Source organism: Ricinus communis, unplaced genomic scaffold, assembly GCF_019578655.1.
Source record: "Ricinus communis isolate WT05 ecotype wild-type unplaced genomic scaffold, ASM1957865v1 Ctg45, whole genome shotgun sequence".
Classification (NCBI taxonomy): Eukaryota; Viridiplantae; Streptophyta; class Magnoliopsida; order Malpighiales; family Euphorbiaceae; genus Ricinus; species Ricinus communis.
This window is the reverse complement of record NW_025963478.1, coordinates 1-19,188: the sequence shown is the minus strand read 5'-3', so window position 1 is coordinate 19,188 and position 19,188 is coordinate 1. Positions and strand designations below refer to the sequence as shown.

The window sequence follows — 19,188 nt, the reverse complement described above, 5'->3', positions numbered from 1 at the left end:
TGGGTGACCTCTTGGGAAGTCCTCGTGTTGCAGGTATTTTTAATCGGTGCTTTATAATTTATTTTAAACTCGCGGGGCTCGTTCTTTTGTAGAGGAGGGCGGTCAAATCTGGGCAGGAGGGTATGGGGTGCGATCATACCATGCCTGGGAACTACAGAAGTTAACATGGGTGACAAGTCCTCGTGTTGCACCGTTATTTTTAATCGATGGGGCTCGTAGAGGAGGCGGTCAAATCAAATGCCGGATTGGGGAAGCCGGAACCCTGCTTGGGCGAGAGTAGTACTAAGATGGGTGACCTCTTGGGAAGTCCTCGTGTTGCACCGGGTATTTTTAATCGGTGCTTTATAATTTATTTTAAACTCATGAGCTCGTTCTTTTTCAGAGATCCCTTTTGATCATCAGGTCGAACTCAGAAGTTAAGCGTGGCTTGGGCGACTATGGGCAGATGGGTGACCTAAGATGGGTGACCTCGTGTTGCACCAGAAATTTTTACAGTGTAAGCAGGGAAGGTATGGCGGGTGCGATCATAGCACTAATGCCGGATCCGTGAACTCAGAAGTTAAGCGTGCTTGGGGAGTAGTACTAAGATGGGTGACCTCTTGGGAAGTCCTCGTGTTGCACCCGGTATTTTAATCGGTGCTTTATAATTTATTTTAAACTCGCGGGGCTCGTTCTTTTGTAGAGGAGGCGGTCAAATCTGAGGCCAGGGAAGGTATGGCCAGGTGCGATCATACCGGCCTAATGCGGATCCCATCGAACTCAGGAAGTTAAGCGTGCTTGGGAGTAGTACTAAGATGGGTGACCTCTTGGGAAGTCCTCGTGTTGCACCCGGGTATTTTTAATCGGTGCTTTATAATTTATTTTAAACTCGCGGGGCTCGTTCTTTTGTAGAGGGAGGAGGTCAAATCGTAGGGGCAGGAGGTATGTTGGTGCGATCATGCACCAGCACTAATGCACCGGATCCCATCAGAACTCCGAAGTTAAACGTGCTTGGGCGAGAGTAGTACTAAGATGGGTGACCTCTTGGGAAGTCCTCGTGTTGCACCCCAGGTATTTTTAATCGGTGCTTTATAATTTATTTTAAACTCACGGGGCTCGTTCTTTTGTAGAGGAGGCGGTCAAATCACGAGGGCAGGGAAGGAGTATGAGTGCGATCATACCAGCCTTGCCGGATTTGAACTCGAGTTAGCGTTGCTTGGGCGGAGATCAGCTTGGGAGAATCCTCGTGTTGCGTATTTTAATCGGTGAGAGGAGGCGGTCAAATCGGGGCAGGGAAAAGGTATGGATCCCATCGCTAATGCCGGATCCTCATAGGCTCGTTCTTTTGTAGAGGAGGCGGTCAAAGAACTACGAGGTGCTTTGCGAGAGTAGTACTAAGATGGGTGACCTCTTGGGAAGTCCTCGTGTTGCACCCCAGGTACTTTATAATTTATTTTAAACTCGCGGGGCTCGTTCTTTTGTAGAGGAGGGAAGCGGTCAAATCACAGGGGCGGGAAGAGGTATAGCGGTGCAGATCATACAACACTAATGTGCTTGGATCCCATTACAGGAACTCGTGGGGCTCGTTCTTTTGTAGAGGAGGGAAGCGGTCAAATACCGAGACCGGGGAAGGTATGACAGGTGCGATCATACCAGGCAATACTGCCGGATCCCGTCGAACTCAGAGTTAGCGTGCTTGGGGAGTAGTACTAAGATGGGTGACCTCTTGGGAAGTCCTCGTGTTGCACCCCAGGTATTTTAATCGGTGCTTTATAATTTATTTTAAACTCACGGGGCTCGTTCTTTTGTAGAGGAGGGAAGCGGTCAAATCGAGGCCAGGGAGGGTATGGCCAGATGCGATCATACCGGCACTAATGCCGGATCCCCGTGAACTCAGTTAGCGTGCTTGGGCGAGAGTAGTACTAAGATGGGTGACCTCTTGGGAAGTCCTCGTGTTGCACCTCAGGTATTTTTAATCGGTGCTTTATAATTTATTTTATTCGGGCTCGTTCTTTTTGTAGAGGAGGAAGAGGTCCAATACCAGACACAGCGGATAGGTATGGCTGTGATCATACCGGCATTAATGCCGGATCCCATCGAACTCAGGAAGTTAAATGTGCTTGGCGAGTAGTACTAAGATGGGTGACCTCTTGGGAAGTCCTCGTGTTGCACCGGAATCGGTGCTTTATAATTTATTTTAAACTTCAACTCGACTCGTTTTTGTAGAGGAGAGGCGGTCAAATAGGAGGCAGGGAGGTATGGCGGGTGCGATCATCTAATGCACTTGGGATCCCATGAACCTCGAAGTTAAGCGTGCTTGGGCGAGTAGTACTAAGATGGTTGACCTCTTGGGAAGTCCTCGTGTTGCACCCCAGGAATTTTTAATCGGTGATTTATATTTTATTTTAAACTTGCGCGGCTCATTCTTTTGTACTTTTGGGGAGGCGGGCGGATGGAGATGAAGGGAAGCGGTCAAATCGTGAGGGAAGAGGGTATAGCAGGTGCGATCATACCGGCACTAATGCCGGATCCGTGAACTCAGAAGTTAAGCGTGCTTGGGCGAGTAGTACTAAGATGGGTGACCTCTTGGGAAGTCCTCGTGTTGCACCCGGTATTTTAATCGATTGCTTTATAATTTATTTTAAACTCATGTGACTCGTTTTGTAGAGGAGGAAGCGGTCAAATACTGAGGCAGGGAAGGTATGACGGGTGTGATCATACCGGCCTAATGCCGGATCCCATCGAACTCGAGTTAAATGTGTTGGGCGAGAGTAGTACTAAGATGGGTGACCTCTTGGGAAGTCCTCGTGTTGCACCCCAGGGTATTTTAATCGGTGCTTTATAATTTATTTTAAACTCGGGCTCGTTCTTTTGAGGAGGAGGCGGTCAAATCTGAGGGGCAGGAAGGTATATGATGCGATCATACGAGCACTAATGGGATCCCATCGAACTCAGGAGTTAAGCGATCTTGAGGTAGTACTAAGATGGGTGACCTCTTGGGAAGTCCTCGTGTTGCAATTTTAATCGGTGCTTTATAATTTATTTTAAACTCTAGTGGCTCGTTCTTTTGTAGAGGCGGTCAAATCAGGGGCCAGGAAAGGGTATGACGGGTGCGATCATACCAGCACTAATGGGATCCCATGGGACTCAGAAGTTAAGCGTTCTTAGGCTAGAGTAGTACTAAGATGGGTGACCTCTTGGGAAGTCCTCGTGTTGCACCCTAGGAATTTTTAATCCAGTGATTTATATTTTATTTAAACTACGTGGCTCGTTCTTTTGTACTTTTGGTGGTGATGTGGGATGGCAGAGATGAGCGCCCGGAGAGGTGGCGGTCAAATCCAGGTATGGCCGGTTCTATCATACAGACACTAATGCCGGATCGATCAAAACTCAGTTAAGCGTGCTTGGGGAGTAGTACTAAGATGGGTGACCTCTTGGGAAGTCCTCGTGTTGCACCGATAATTTTAGAGGGAGGAGGGTCAAATCACAGGGGCCGGGAAGGTATGATGGTGCGATCATACCGACACTAATGCCGGATCCCGTCAGTCAGAAGTTAAGCGTGGCAGGCGGGAGTAGTACGAAGATGGGTGACTGATGGGCTCTTTATGCAACCTACATCTAAGACGGTGTACCTATCGATGCAATCTAGCTAATGGCGGTATCAAAGTCGTATTCTCGGGCGAAGCCAGTTACTCCTTTTGTTCTTTGTTATATTAACCTAAAATGGATGATGAATAAATTCTAAACTAACTATTAACTACGAGCTAAGTTCTAAGGGAGATGCAAGAGTAATTGATAAGTGTAATAATCAATACAGAAGACAAACCCAAAGGGAATCTAAACTAGTTGTAGCCGAACAAAGATAAAGGATCGGTGAGTCTAATTATGCTACGTGGGCGAATTCTAAGCCAGACCGGTTTCTCTCTCGAGATAACGAATTCTAAACCTAATAACCTAAAGTTGGAATCTCTTCCTAACGATTGATTCTTAAATTAGCATTAAGCTTTAATCCGCCTCTATTAAGGTTTGTTAATTCTTAATCCGGCTAGTTAATTATCCTTATCTCTAGCGATTATTAACCGGTTCTTGTTATTCAAAATTCCAATTGCCAAACCAGTTTCTCAATCTCATAAAGCAATCTAAACATCACAATTCACAACATCTCATGAATAATGCATAATCTTATTAATCGAAACAAGAAGAATACAAAGCCAACTCAAACAATCCAACAATATAATATCAAGCCAACATAGTAAAGAAATCCCAATGGATTAAATCGGTCTAGCTAAACATGTTCATGTTTAAAATAATCTAGGAAATCAATTACAATGAAAGAATAATGAAAATAAAACATGTACACCCTTTTCTCTCGAATTGGATGAGCGACTCCAAATCGGATCTACACTTTGATTAATCTCCCAAACTGCCTCTTGAATTGCTTCCTACGGTTTTACACCGGAACCTTGCGATTCGGGATTCTTACTCCCGCAGCTCTCGCACTCAATCGTCTGAGCAGACCGGTAGCGGGCTCTGTGTCACTATTTTCCCCTCTCTCTCTTAAGAAAATTCATTTTCTTATATATTTAACTGTTCAAGTAGTGTTGATCCGGCTGTGAAGTCAGGGTCGCTGAAGCAATCTCACCAAGTAGGGTATCACCAGTAGTGTTTCTCAGTGTTGGCACGTCTTGAGGGGTGGTGGCTCGGAGCCGTCTTGAAATGGCACATTTGGGGATAGCCTCTTGGTAATTGACGTAGTAGGGAGTCGGTGCTCCAACCCTCTAGGTGCTACTCTCCTTAATCACGATGGATTTTGGTCGTAATCACACGTATGTCCCTCAATTCGATGATGTCCTTGAAATGACACGAAATGAGAAGGAAACAAAGGCAGTGATTCTAGCATAAAGCGGGATAATCATGCATAAAAATGTAAACAATCGGGCATGAAAACATGTGTATTATGATGCTTATCAAATTACCCCACACTTAAGCTATTGCTTGTCCTCAAAGCAGAGTATTCAACACATCTCGAAGGATACTCGATCATAAATCAAATTACAAATCATTAACAAAGAATGGAAATAATATTAATGCATGAGTAACCAAATGACAACTCAACCTGAACATCATGAACCAATGCCTCACAGGGATCACTCAAGTCGCTCAAAGTGTATATTAGGTGAATAACAAATCCCTCAAAGCAAATGCACAAGACCCGCTCACCATAAGCTTGCTCATAAATCATATCTTCGCTCTGTGAATAAGTAAATACCAAAATCAAAGGGTCTTTACCAAGGTTGAAATGGGGCTAAGGTAAAGGTCGGAGATTTGGATAGGCGTGTGAAAGTCTTTGGAATTCGTGCGATAAATAATAGTATATGCTCGAAGGATTAAATGCCTAAGATCACAAAAGAATCATTCACTAAAATCCCTACTTCATAGAATAACACCATAGTGCTCTAAATCCAATAAAAGATAAATAATTAAAGAGATTTGTTTATATATTCTTTTTCTTCTTCTTTTTCTCTTTTTTATTTTTTATAATAATGAATCCGAATAAACATAAAGAATAATAAATACAAATTGGATCAAAGGGATTATTTAAAATATCAAAAGATTTAGTGAATTTACCAACATAGCAACTAGCATTTTAATCCCATAAAGTTGAATAAATCACGGAAAGAAATTCCGGCATAAGGGTAAAGGAAAGATAAATGTAAAGAATGGTATAATTGGAAGTATATAGGTGTAGATTATGAAGAAAAGTTAAGGCTCAAAGCGGCTAACTAATGGAAACATAAGGTGATAGGCTTTTGGTCAAATGTAGTGAATCCTAAATTGCCCAAATCATCTCATGGTATTCACAATATTCATGTAACTTCAACACGCATTACAAAGCAAGTTCTAGAAGCAAAGTTAAGTACAATGCACACTAAAACAAGAAATATAAAGAGCATAAGTATAATGAATGCTCAACGGCTCAAAATCTCACTTTCGGTGTGGTATTAGGTGTAGTTGGTTCGCAACATCATTAATTGAATCATTACTTAAGAAACACATGCATATGATATTATCAACGTTCTAAGTTAAAATTTGACAATTCGAAAAAAAATAAATAGCAGGGAAGGTATGGTGCGATCATTCCGGCCTAATGCGGATCCCATCGAATTCGAAGTTAAGCGTGTTTGGTGAGTAGTACTAAGATGGGTGACCTCTTGGGTAGTCCTCGTGTTGCACCCACAATTTGAGGTTTTAAGATGGATTTATCTATACATTTTATGCATTGGGTCCAAAGAAGCCAAAGTGTGATAAAGGAAGAATTGGAGCATAATTGGATGTCAAAGCCGAAACAAGCTAAGTATGCCCATGAGGAAGGTCAACACGGCCGTGTTGGATTCATCGCGTATTGCAAACGCAGCCGTGTGGGATGCAACAAACATCAAAGAAAGAAAGGTTTTAGGGAGCACGACCATGAGAGTAACACGGGCATCAACACCGAGCGTGTTGGGAACACGGGCATCAACACGGCCATGTTCATGGCGGTGGTCAAATTCATTTAAAAAGAAAAGGAAAAAGGGGGCTAGGGTTAGTCGTCCAAAACTCATATTTTCTCTGTCTAAGGGTTTCTAAGTTGAAACTAAGAAAGGAGACTTGGATCAAGGTTTCATTTCGATTCTCTTGAAGATCGAGATTGGCGAGGATTGTCGATTGGTTTCAATTCGGTAAGAGAACAAGAATCGATCCAAAATTGGGCACGAGGAATTGGAGCTATTTACTCTCATCCAAGGGTGTATTCAGGTTCTTCTACCTTTACTCATTTTTGTAATTGAATTCTTGTTGGTTGTGATTATAAACATGATTAACTAAACTTTATCTAGGGATTTTGTACTTCAATTTTGAATTGAATATATTGATTGTCAATATTGGTTTACAATGGAAGTATTTATTGATTTGTTCTTCATATCTTGTTGAATGATTTTTGAAATTTGAATGATCATGAGAAGGCGTTTAGGTTTGGATTGTCCTTTGCAACCTAGAATTGAATTAGCTAGAGATAGGGTGTTCGTTCTAGAATTGAGAATGAACAACTCTGATAGTGTTAAATGGTACATAATGCTAATTTGGGTAATTAGAGTTAGGAAGAGATTTCAACCTAATTAATCTAAGTTAAGATGTTAGTGTCCTTGAAGGCATTAATTATGTAGAGATTTTCCCGCGAAATTGGATTCAATCAATCAATTCCACCCTTAGTTTCATTCCTTGAGATAAGAATTCCCGAAAGTTATTCCTTTACTTGAATTAATCATTCCTAGTATACGTGGTTAAACGACAATTAGAGTAGCTATTAGTTAATTTAGGAATTATTCATTAACACCAATTATTATACGTGATTAGATAATAGAAGATTGAGTAGATTTAGGTTCACCGTTCTTTGGGGAATCGACACTTGGTACTTGCGTTAGCTATACTCGATAGGTACAACGCCTTGGGTCATAGTCTTGCTTGACTTAACACCCATCAAGTTTTGGCGTTCTTGACAGTTTTGTGAACTAAATTGGAATTTTAATATTTGTTAGTCTAGTCATTTCTCTTTTGTTCATAATTTATTTCGTATAGTTTTGTTCTTATCCCGTTTGTTGGTGTTGTTCTTTATTATGCTCGGGTAGTTTATGACCGGAGCTCTAATCCTAATCTTATAGAGCGCTCAGATTGCTAAGGAGGCGTGTGGGCGATGGGAGGAGATTGGGCAGATTCTGTTCGGAAAACTAGTGAGATGGAGAACCATGCAAATGGAGGTAATGATGAAAGGACCATGTACGAGTTTGCTAGTCCTCTCTGGCGGGGCGCAGGGCAGGATGAGCCTCCGTGGCGGTAATAATTTTGAAATAAAAGTGAATGTAATCCAGACGATCGAATCTGATTGCAATTTGGAGGATTGGCGGAGAGCACGCCAACTTTTAGAAATATGTGATACCTTTAAGATTAATGGAACAGCGGTGATGCCATCGGTTGAAATTGTTTCCTTTTCCTTGAGATAGGCGAAAAGATGCTGAGCCTTGCCCAAAATGATCTGGACTTCTTTTTCTTTGAAAAGTTTTGAATAAGTATTTTCCTCCTGCTAAGACTACTCGAATGCGAAATAACATATCTTCTTTTATGCGGGTAAAGGAGAATAGATGTCGAAGCTTGGGGCCTTGAGGACTTGTTAAGGTGTTGCCCACATGGTCTTCTCTGCGGATACAAGTGCGGACATTCTATGGTGGCATGAATCGGCCATGGGCAAATGGTAGATCATTTCTTGGGAGCTATCAGTAGCAAAACACCCGACAAGCCCAGGTTGATGGAAGAGATGGCCACCAACACTTATCGGTGGCAAACTCCACGGGCTGGAGGTCACAAAGCCCGTTGTATATCAGGCGGAGGCGGATCTCGGCAGTTGGCGGCACAAGTAGAATTACTTTCAAAGATAGAACAACCCGGATGCAGTCAAGCAGTTCGGCCGGATGTGAATTATGGCGGGAGTATGTTTGCATCTTATGCCTACTAATGTTTCTAACGTTGAGCATGTTGATTATGTAGGTAGGCGTGAATGATCCTACAACAATACATACAACCTAGGGTGGAGGAATCATCTTAATTTTGGATGGACAAATTTCAATAACCGGAGGAGTCAAGAAAACTCTTGGAATCAACAAGCTTCAATTGAACTTGAAACTCAAATTGGGGTTATCTGGGATGATGGGTGGAGGCGGGCAGCTTCAGTAGGTCTAATCGAGGGCATGCTAAAGCAATTACTTTGAGATCGGGTAAGAACTTCCTAGTCCATCTAAGCCTTTCATAATGATGATTCGGTGGATGGGTCGATAAAGAAAGACAAGCACGAGGAGAAAGAAAAGGGAAGATTGAAGGAGGATTTGAAGATCCACTCGAGGCCATACAACCTCCATTCCATATCTGCAAAACTCAAGCGGGATAAAGTTGATCGTAATTCGGTAAATTTTAGATCTTTTTAAACAATTACGGATTAACACCTTTGTTGAAGCTATTTCACGGATGCCAAAGTATACAAAGTTTTAAAGAAATTCTAAGCAACGGGAAGTTAGAGTTTGGGATTGGTAACCTTGAATGCGGGCTCGGCGGTGTTTGAGCAATTCCGATCAAGCAGCCGATCTAGGGAGTTTACTATACCTTGTTTGATTGGGGATAAATTGAAATTGCTAGCATTAATTTGATGCCTAGTTCATTGTTTGAGGAGTTAGGACTAAGCACTTCAGCTAACTCCTACCGGGATGAGTATACAATAGCGGACGGAACTATTAAGTGCGAAGGGATTATAGAATGTGCTAGTTAAAGTTAACAAATTTATATTTCTGTGGATTTTGTTGTCATGGATATGAATGGTGAGGAGTGATGTCCCATTGATCTAGGTAGACCATTTTAGCTACATCTAAAGCTTTGATAGATGTTAGTAGCGGAAAGTTGGAACTTAGGGTAGATGGTAGAGCATTACATTTGATTTGACTAAATCCTTGAGATACCCATATGAGCATGATGTGCTGTGCGATTGATTTTATCAATGATATTGTGGAATCTCAATTGCGAGGAAATAATGATTGATGATCCTTTACAAGTGGCAATGCAGAAATGAGGATAATTTATCAATGAACAAGTGTTGGGCGGTAGGCACTTATTGGCTAGCGTGTTGATGATGAAAAGGCCGATGGTTTTGTTGATCTTGACGGTCGGGAGTAATGCGGAAACCTTCTTTGGAGGGCTGCCAGTTCTTGAGTTGAAGAGTTGCGGTGCCTTAATGTATGCCTACCTAGATGAAGTAAAGCACTTCAGGTTATTATTTCCGCTCATCTCACACGAGGGAGGAGATGGTCTTATTTTGAGAAGGTATGCAAAGGCATTTTGCGTATAAGGCGGTGACATACGAGGAATAACCAGGAGTTCTGCACTTCATAGATTTGATGGAGGATGAGTTCAAGCCGGTGGTGCGGCCTGGTGATTAAACCCTCATATGAAGAGGTGGTTAAAAATAGGTAATTAAACTTCTTGATGCGGGGTTTGGGTACACCCTATTCCCGGCGATTAACGGGTGAGAATCTGATAGGTGGTTCGAAGGGGCATGACGGTGGTGAAATGAAAGGAGCTGAAGTCCTACACGAAGATTAGTAGCGGGCTTTTACGGGTTTGCATAGACTCTGAGCACTTGATTGGCAACTCGAGAAGGACTGATTTCCCCTTCCTTTGTCGATCAATTTCTTGAAACTAGAAGTATAAGTATTATTGTTTCCTTGAGTTTTAGGTTATTTTAGATTCCCACGGCTCTTTTTCGAACCAGAAAATGACATTCTGTTGTTTTGTGCTTTGGTGATATAGGTACATGATAACATTTGTTGGCTGGTATTGTGCATTTGGTATGCTGGTATGTGTTTGACCTGAAAACATGATTCTAAGCAAGATTGATTCGTTGGGTTCTTACGGTGACTTGGAAATTAAGGACAAGCGAGGAGGCGAAAATCTTATGACGAGACCATCTTTCTCGATTAGAGAACCACTTGGAGGAGCTTAATGAGAAGAGATCGGTGACTTCTTTCGGATGAGCACTATGCTCAATGTGGGTGGCAAATGCTATTCCTTGGTTTCGATTATACAAATTATTTAAACATAATTACTTTCAAAGGGTATAATGGCCAACGAAAGAAGAAATTCTTTCTTGACTTGAAGTATTACATTTAGGGACTGACCCTTCTTGTTTAAATTTATCTGAGATCAAATTATCAAGAGGTATGTAATATGGGAGGAGATCATTCAAATTCTCAAGCATTGTCATGAGGGCCAGGTTGGTGGACACCATGAAACCATCTGACCGGGAAGGTTATGGATACTGCTAGTTTTATTGAAACTATCTTCAAGATGCACGAGCATATGCCGGGGTTTGTGATGCATGCTAACGATCGGGTAATATTTACTTGAGATGAAATGCTGACATAGTATACAAGTGTTGGAAATTTTTTGATGTTTGGGGCATTGATTTTATGGGTCCTTTTCATATGTATATAATGGTGGGTACATTGAATATTTTCTAAATGGCACAGGGCTAAGCCTTGCCTACTAATGATGCTAGGGTAGTTGTGAGGGTTCCTTAAGAGACTATTCTCTGGGTTTGGAACACCTCGAGCATTAATTAGTGATAGGGAACCATTTACGTAATTCTCAACGAGAAAGTGCTTAAAAGATATGGAGTATCTCAGCGATTCTCCTTATCACCTACAGCAGTGGGGCAAGTAGAGGTTACTAATAGGGGCTTAGCGCATTTTAAGAGCCGGTGGGAAGATTAGACTACAAAGCTAGATGATGCTTTATGGGCATTTAGAGCGCCTATAGGACACAGGGTTCACTCCCTTTAGGCTTGTATGGAAAGGTTGTCATTTACATGGGCTAGAGCGAGAAAGCATTATGGGCGCCGTCGTTTAACTTTGATTTGGATATGTAGTAGACAAAGCGTTGGCAAATAAATGAGCTAGAGGAGTGGCGTCAACAAGCCTATGAAAATTCAATAATCTATAGAAGACCAAACAATGGCATAATGACGATTGAAAAATTTGAAGGAATTTAACGTGGGAGATAGTGTGTTGTTATTTAACTCTCGTCTCGTTTATTTCGGTGAAGAGTGGTTGGTGGGGCCATTTCTGATGTGTAGTCTTCCACTTATAGTGCGGTTGAAGTGCATCATCAGGAAGGGAAAGTTCAAGGTTAATGGGCGAGAGGTTGAAGCATTACCTTGGAGATCCTTTGGATGTGGAGGGCGTGTGAATTGGGCTCCATTTTAGGATTGAAAGAATAAGAAGTCTAGCTTATGACTTTAAAAAGCTTGTTTCTTTTATTTTCGTTTTAATTCTTTAGTTTTCATTTTTTTCTTTCCATTTTGGGTATTAATTTTGTTTGGATTATGTAAGAGCTTAGGTGAGTTAAGGTTTCTGATTGGTTTTGCTCACGCATGTGACCTACTTGAGCCCTCGAAGGCCACTCCTCCACCACAGACCGGCCCGGCACCATTATACACGATGATGCACCTCTTTTCACCCGGAGCTATAGTCGGGCGGTATTATTTCTTTTTCCTTTTGCATTTCTTATATTTTGTATCGGGGCGGTGTAACCCTTAGTATGGGGTGGTGATATTAATATACACTTGCTTTCATGTTTTATTGTTTTGTATATGAAATTCAGATCCTTTTCTAGTGTATATATACATTTCAATTATCCATCTCGAGTTCTTTGTTTATTCTTTATGCAATTTTTTTTGTAAAATTTTTGAAATTTTTCACTTTGTTTTGATGCTTTTCACATTGACTTGCTTTTTGGAAATCCTGTTTATGTCCATGTGATCGGGTAAAACCGATGTAGTGTTTAGTCTGCGGAAGAATGTAAGATAATTAGTTTGAGTTTTGTACTAAGTTGCTTTGGTTTATCTAATTCTGTTTGATGATTTTGTTTGGAACCCACTCAAAAGCACACTTGTGAGAAATTGAGCCTAAATTGTAAGCATACACTTTATATGCTTGTATTTATTTCTTGTTGAGAGTGCCAATCATTGTCTTTACTTTTAGAACTTGCGTGTACTTATGAGGGGCCACGAGAGTTTAACACTTTGGTATGATAGAGCACTTAGATTTTTCATTCTAGCCAAATAGCCTTCATTCATTTATTGATTACGTAGATAACCCCTCTTTCACCATTTTCTTTTATCATATTTCATTGCCACTTAGTTTTATTACGCTTTGGGTTATGATTACGCACATGACTAGTTTTATTGGGAATATTTGTCTTGGGAATAGCGTTGGAATCTTACGATGGCTTACTTGATCAAAGAACATGTTCTTCTCTCATGAAAAAGAAAAGAAAAGAGGCGAATAAAAAGAAGAAAAAAATAATAAGAATAAGAGGGAAGGGTGATGAAAAGAAAGAAAGTAAGTAAGCTAATTGTTTAATTGCTTCTCGGAGTTTACATTTGACTTGATTCCTATTTCCCACCTTGGACTCTTTGTCCATTGTTTGTAATCATTGTGGCTTGTGTGCGGTCATGTATTTCATTCTGCGAGAATACCATAGGTTCAACTCTAACCAAATTTACCTACTACCTAATCCTCATTATAACCTTTATAAAGACCTCTTGACATGGTTGTTGACTCTCCAAAGTGGTAGGAGTAGGATTTAAGAGCAAAGCATATAGTAAGGCAATAGTTGATGCATTGGCGATTAAACACTACCCTTTAAACACTTTGAGTGATTTAAGTGAATCTGGTGAAGAGTTGGTTGAATAATTTTATTGAGGCAGTGTTTTGAGATTATTGGCATCTTGGTTGTGATACTTGAATTGATTGCTTCATTTCTTTCTGTTTGACTTGTGCTTTAAGGATATGTGGAGCTCCACAGCATGCATGGGTTCAAGTGTTGTTCCTTAGTGGTTTATTTCCTTATTTTACTTTTGATTGCTTGAGGACTGACAATGAGCTAAGTAATAGGGGTTATTTGATGTCGTAAAATACATACATCTAAATGGGGTTTTAAGATTGATTTATGTATATTTGGATGTGAATTGGTCTGACACTCACCCTATGTCATTTGTGTGCATTAGGTCCAAAGAAGCCAAGTATGATAAAGGAAAGAATTGAGCATAATTGGATGTCGAAATTTGCGAAACAAGCTAAGTATGCCCATGAGGTCAACACGATCGTGTTGGATTCGACAGTCGTGTTCCCAACCTACCAACACGGTGTGGGATGCAACAAACATCAAAGAAAGGTTTTAGGGGAGCCCACGAAGAGGCTGAGGGCATCAACACGAGCGATGTTGGGAACCGCGAGCAACCGGCCATGTTCATAGCGGTGGTCAAGTTCATTTAAAAAGAAAAGAAAAAGGGGGCGGCTAGGGTTGAAGTCGTCCAAAACTCATTTTTCTCATACGAGGTTTTCTAAGTTGAAACTCGGAGAAAATGAGACTTGGATCAGGGTTTCCTTGATTCTCTTGAAGATCAAAGATTGGCGAGGATTGTGGATTGGTTTCAATCAGGGTAAGAGAACAAGTGATCAAAATTGGGCACGAGGAATTGGAGCTATTTACTCTCATCCAAGGGTGTATTCGGGTTCTTACTACCTTTACTCATTTTATAATTGAATTCTTGTTGGTTGTGATTATGAACATGATTAGCTAAACTTTATCTAGGGTTTTATTGATTTTAAATTGAATATGTGATTATCAATATTGGTTTGCAATGGAAGTATTTATTGATTTGTTCTACATATCTTGTTGAATGATTTTTGAAATTTGAATGATCTTGACAAAGGCGTTTAGGTTTGGATTGTCCTTTGCAACCTAAATTGAATTCGCTGAGATAGGGTGTTAGTTCTCTAGGATTGAGAATTTACAACTCTCGATAGTGTTAAATGGTACATAATGCTAATTTGGGTAATTAGAGTTAGGAAGAGATTTCAACCTAATTAATCTAAGTTAAGATGTTAGTGTCCTTGAGAAAGGCATTAATTGTGTACAGTTGGATTCGATCAATCAATTCCACCACTTAGTTTCCATTCCTTGAGATAAGAATTCCCGAAGGGTTATTCCTTTACTTGAATTAATCATTCCTGGTATCGTAGTTAAATAACAATTAGAGTAGCTATTAGTTAATTTAAAATTATTCATTAACACAATTATTTTACGTGATTAGATAACATAGAAGATTGAGTAGATTTAGGTTCACCGTTCTTTGGGGAATCGACACTTGGTACTTGCGTTAGCTATACTCCACGATAGGTACTTTGCCTTAGGTCATATTCTTGCTTGACTTAGCACCCATCAATTTTATTTCATTTTAAACTCAGCAGCTCGTTCTTTGTACTTTTGGGGGATGGGGGCGGCGAGATCAAGCATGGGAGAGGAGGAGGCGGTCAAATCACGGGGCAGGAAGGTATGATAGGTGCGATCATACTAGCACTAATACCGGATCCATGAACTCAAAGTTAATTGTAGCGATAGTAGTATTAAAATGGGTGACCTTTTGGGAAGTCCTCGTGTTGCACCTAAATTTTAATCGGTGATTTTATTTCATTTTAAACTTCAGCGACTCGTTCTTTTGTACTTTTGGGGGATGCGGAATGAGCGAGATCCAAAGCTGCTGGAGGAGGAAAGGTCAAATACCGAGGAAGGTATGAGGGGTGAATCATACCATACGCACTAATGCAGGATCCCATTGAACTCAAGTTAAACATGCTTGGGCGAGTAGTACTAAGATGGGTGACCTCTTGGGAGATCCTCGTGTTGCACCGCAGGATTTTAATGCGGTGATTTATATTTTATTTTAAACTCATGTGACTCGTTCTTTTATACTTTTTAGGGATGTGGGACGAGATCTGAGCGGCCGGAGAGGGAGGCGGTCAAATCAGGGGGCAGGGAAGGTGTGACAGATGCGATCATACAGGCAATGCCTTTGGATCCATCGAACTACGAAGTTAAGCGGGCTTGGGCGAGGTAGTACTAAGATGGGTGACCTCTTGGAAAGTCCTCGTGTTGCACCCACAATTTTTAATCGGTGATTTTTATTTTATTTTGAACTTCATGGCAGCTCGTTTTGTACTTTTAGGGATGCGGGACGTGAGGCCGAGATCCAGAAAGCACTTGGGAGGAGGAGGCGGTCAAATCTTGAGGCAGGGAAGGTATGGCCGGTGTGATTATCTGACCACTAATGCGAATCCTATTAGAACTCGAAGTTAAGCGTGCTTTGGCGGTAGTACTAAGATGGGTGACCTCTTGGAAGTCTCGCATTGCACCCACGGAATTTTTAATCGGTGATTTTAATTTTATTTTAAACGGCTCGTTTTTGTACTTTTGGGGATGCGGGGCCGGTATGAGATCAGAAAGCACAGGAGATTAGGGAAGCGGTCAAATCTGGGGCCAGGGGAAGGTATGGCCAGTGCAATTATACCGGCGCAATGTGCCGAGATCCATTAGAACTCCGAAGTTAAACTTGCTTGGGCGAGGTAGTACTAAGATGGGTGACCTCTTGGGAAGTCTCGTGTTGCACCACAGGAATTTTAATCGGTGATTTTTATTTTATTTTAAACTCGCTGGCTGGATTTCTTTTTGTACTTTTGGGGATCGGGGCGGGGCCTCGAGATCCAGAAGCGTGAGAGGAGGCGGTCAAATCCGGGGCAAGGGAAGGTATGGTGATCATCCCGCCATGCACTAATGCAGGATCCCATAAGAACTTCCGAGTTAAGCGTGCTTGGGAGAGTAAGAGTACTAAGATGGGTGACCTTTTGGGAAGTCCTCTTGTTGTATACGGAATTTTAATCGGTGATTTTTTATTTTTATTTTTAAACTGTACTATGTACTTGCTCTTAAATCGTACTCTAACACTTATGGAGTCAACAACCATGTCGAGGTCTTTATAGGGGTTGTAATGGAGATTAGGTAAGGGTAGGTGGTGGGAGGTTGAACCTATGGTGTACGCAATGAAATACATGACATGCACACAAGTCACAATGATCACGAGGGGTAAACAATGGATAGTAGTCTAAGGTGGGAAATAGGAATCAAGTCAAAATGTTTAGCTCACTTACTTTCTTTCTTTTCATCACCTTTCTCTCTGTCTTCTTTTTATACATTTTTCTTCTTTCTTTTTTCTTTTTTATAAGGAAGAACATTCACATATTAGAGTGAATTTCTTTTTGGATTAGTAAGGCATACAAGATTCCAAAGCTATTCCCGAGATAAAAATTGATAGAAAACAACTCATGTGCAAATCTAACCCAAAGCGGGAATAAAACTAGCGGTAATGGAATATGTTAGAAAATGGTGAAAAGAGTTATCTATAGAATCAATAAGCGAATGAAGGCTATTTGGCTAGAATGAAAATCTAAGTGCCTATATCATACCAAAGTGTTAAACTCTCCTTGTGGCCCTCATAAGAATTAGAAACAAGTTCTAAAAAGTAAAGAGCGATAGTGGCACTCTCAATGAAATAAATACAAGCATATAAAGTGTATGCTTACAATTTAGGCAATTTCTCACAAGTGTGCTTTTGAGTAGGTTCCAAACAAAAATCATCAAAACAGAATTAAATAAACCAAAGCAACAGTTTAAAACTCAAACTAATTATCTTACATTCTTCAAAACTCAACACTATATCGGTTGTTATGCACATTCTCTCATTATCATATGCATTTACATTTAATCATTGGGCATATGATGGTATATCAATGATATTTTTATTTTATGAGAACATATATATATTAATTATAAGTAGAATAAGAAGCATGATATTAGATTATTAATTTAGATAAGTTGATTAAGTACTTGGGTTATGTGTATTAAGCCTTAAGACTTAATTGAACCAATAGTTGAAGGTTGGGTAAATAGATTGGACTTAAAGATACAATTAAAAGTTAGTACCTATATGGTTAGTAAGAATTAATTTAGGGTGATAAAAATAGTTTAGTGGGTGGTGAGAGAATATTGGAAATTGGAACCATGAGGTAAGCTCATTTTACCTCTTCATTTCTCTAAAATTCGTACATGGCCAAAAACACAAAATTTGGAATAAGAGGGGAGTGGAATACCTAGAAGAAACTTAAGATTAAGATAGGATTTTGCCAACTATTGAAGGTAAGCCTAAAGCTAAAAGTTTAAGCATATTATGGCAAAAGCTGAAATTGGTAAGTTGTTACTTGAGTGTTATAAATTCGTCATTAGGGTTCTTGATTACAAATTGGAAAAACTTCATTTGATGGTCTCATTGATTAATTAAAGGTCTGATTATCATGGTAGAGTATTGAATGATTGCATAAAGATTAAAGCTTGATTTAAGTTTAAGTATGTTAAGATAAAACTGTCAAAAATTCAGCAACCTTGATGTTCTGTATTTTAGGCATAACATGGGTTATATAAGTCCAAATTAAACAATTGGTGTCTGGAAGCTTAGAGTCCTCTATAACTTTGTAGTTTTGTTTATTTTGCCGTTTTGGTTGTAAATTGAGCAAACAGATTGCTGCTCAGGTACAACTAGCTGTATGACCCTTGCTCAGTAATTTGAAAATAATTAAATCTATAGAAGTCGAATTGAGTAATTCTTCTTGGAGATGAAACTAGGCATATAAATGGATATGTCAATTTAGTATAGGATTTTTGTATTAAACCAATTTTCCCAGCAATAAATATACCTTGGTACTAAATTCTGTCTAGAAAACAAATGTTGGAGATTAGTTTTGTGCAGTTTATTGATGTTAATTTGAGTTAGATTGGTATTTAACTAGATGGGAAATGTTTATAGGATATTAAAACAGTAATTGAGAGTCTTAGAGGAAGAGTTAGACCTATGAATTAGAGGGATGATCTTGTAATGCATTAGAACTCGCATTTACATGAATATTTGTAATATGCATGAATGTGAATTGATGAATGTGTTGACGGTACTCAAAGGCACAGAAAGGAAGTTGTGGAGAGAAAGGAGGTTCTTATATGCTAAAGGAATAAGTATATTTTGAGTAAGTAAATAGTTAATATTTGCTATGTTCATATATTTAATCAAATGTTCATAAAATGGTTGCGTTTGCTTAATATTGTTTGAGATGGTGAGATGGAAATGATTGGTGTGGTGGAACAATTGTTATTCTGAAATATGATATAAGTGAAATGATTGAATTGTGATGTTAAGTGCATGTGTGCATGTGAATGGTGGATTCCCTATGAAAAAAGATATATATATATAAAGCCTTGGGAGGCTAAAGCCTGAGAGGCTATAAAGTGTATAATGAGATGAGGCGGAGGCGGCTTCGTGTGTGATATGTGAGGATGAGGCGGGCAGCACATTAAAGGGATCCTGGGCGGTGAGCTAACCATTGTTGAATTGTATTTCTTCTATGATGGTTTGTGACAGGCTCTCTAAAATTTTTCTTTGTAATGGTGCATCCAGGTTTGGCAATGTGCGGAATACAACATGATTCAAGTTAGAACGATTTGTGAAATTGTCTCCTCGATGCATTTTGTGCGATTATGTGATATATATGCCTTATAAGGCATAAGAAGATGTTTGTAATACTTGTTAAATGATGTTTAAGTATAATCATATGTTTATATTTTAATAACCTTGTACGGATTCTTAACAACCTACATATGACCTATCTACATTAGTATATATTCTCTGACGCT

At 39.9% G+C, this 19,188-nt stretch overlaps 1 non-coding gene and 5 pseudogenes across 1 annotated transcript; all 6 read left to right on the top strand.

The window, feature by feature from the left end:
• Positions 1 to 927: 927 nt before the first annotated feature.
• LOC125369030 lies at positions 928 to 1,048 on the top strand. Its single transcript, XR_007214520.1, has one exon. It is a non-coding gene; the product is annotated as a 5S ribosomal RNA (ribosomal RNA).
• Positions 1,049 to 1,831: 783 nt separating this feature from the next.
• Positions 1,832 to 1,943, top strand: LOC125369023 (annotated as a pseudogene).
• A 535-nt stretch (positions 1,944 to 2,478) lies between these two features.
• On the top strand, positions 2,479 to 2,590 carry LOC125369021 (annotated as a pseudogene).
• Positions 2,591 to 2,686: 96 nt separating this feature from the next.
• Positions 2,687 to 2,798, top strand: LOC125369028 (annotated as a pseudogene).
• Positions 2,799 to 3,087: 289 nt separating this feature from the next.
• On the top strand, positions 3,088 to 3,201 carry LOC125369024 (annotated as a pseudogene).
• Positions 3,202 to 15,950: 12,749 nt separating this feature from the next.
• Positions 15,951 to 16,066, top strand: LOC125369027 (annotated as a pseudogene).
• Positions 16,067 to 19,188: the final 3,122 nt, after the last annotated feature.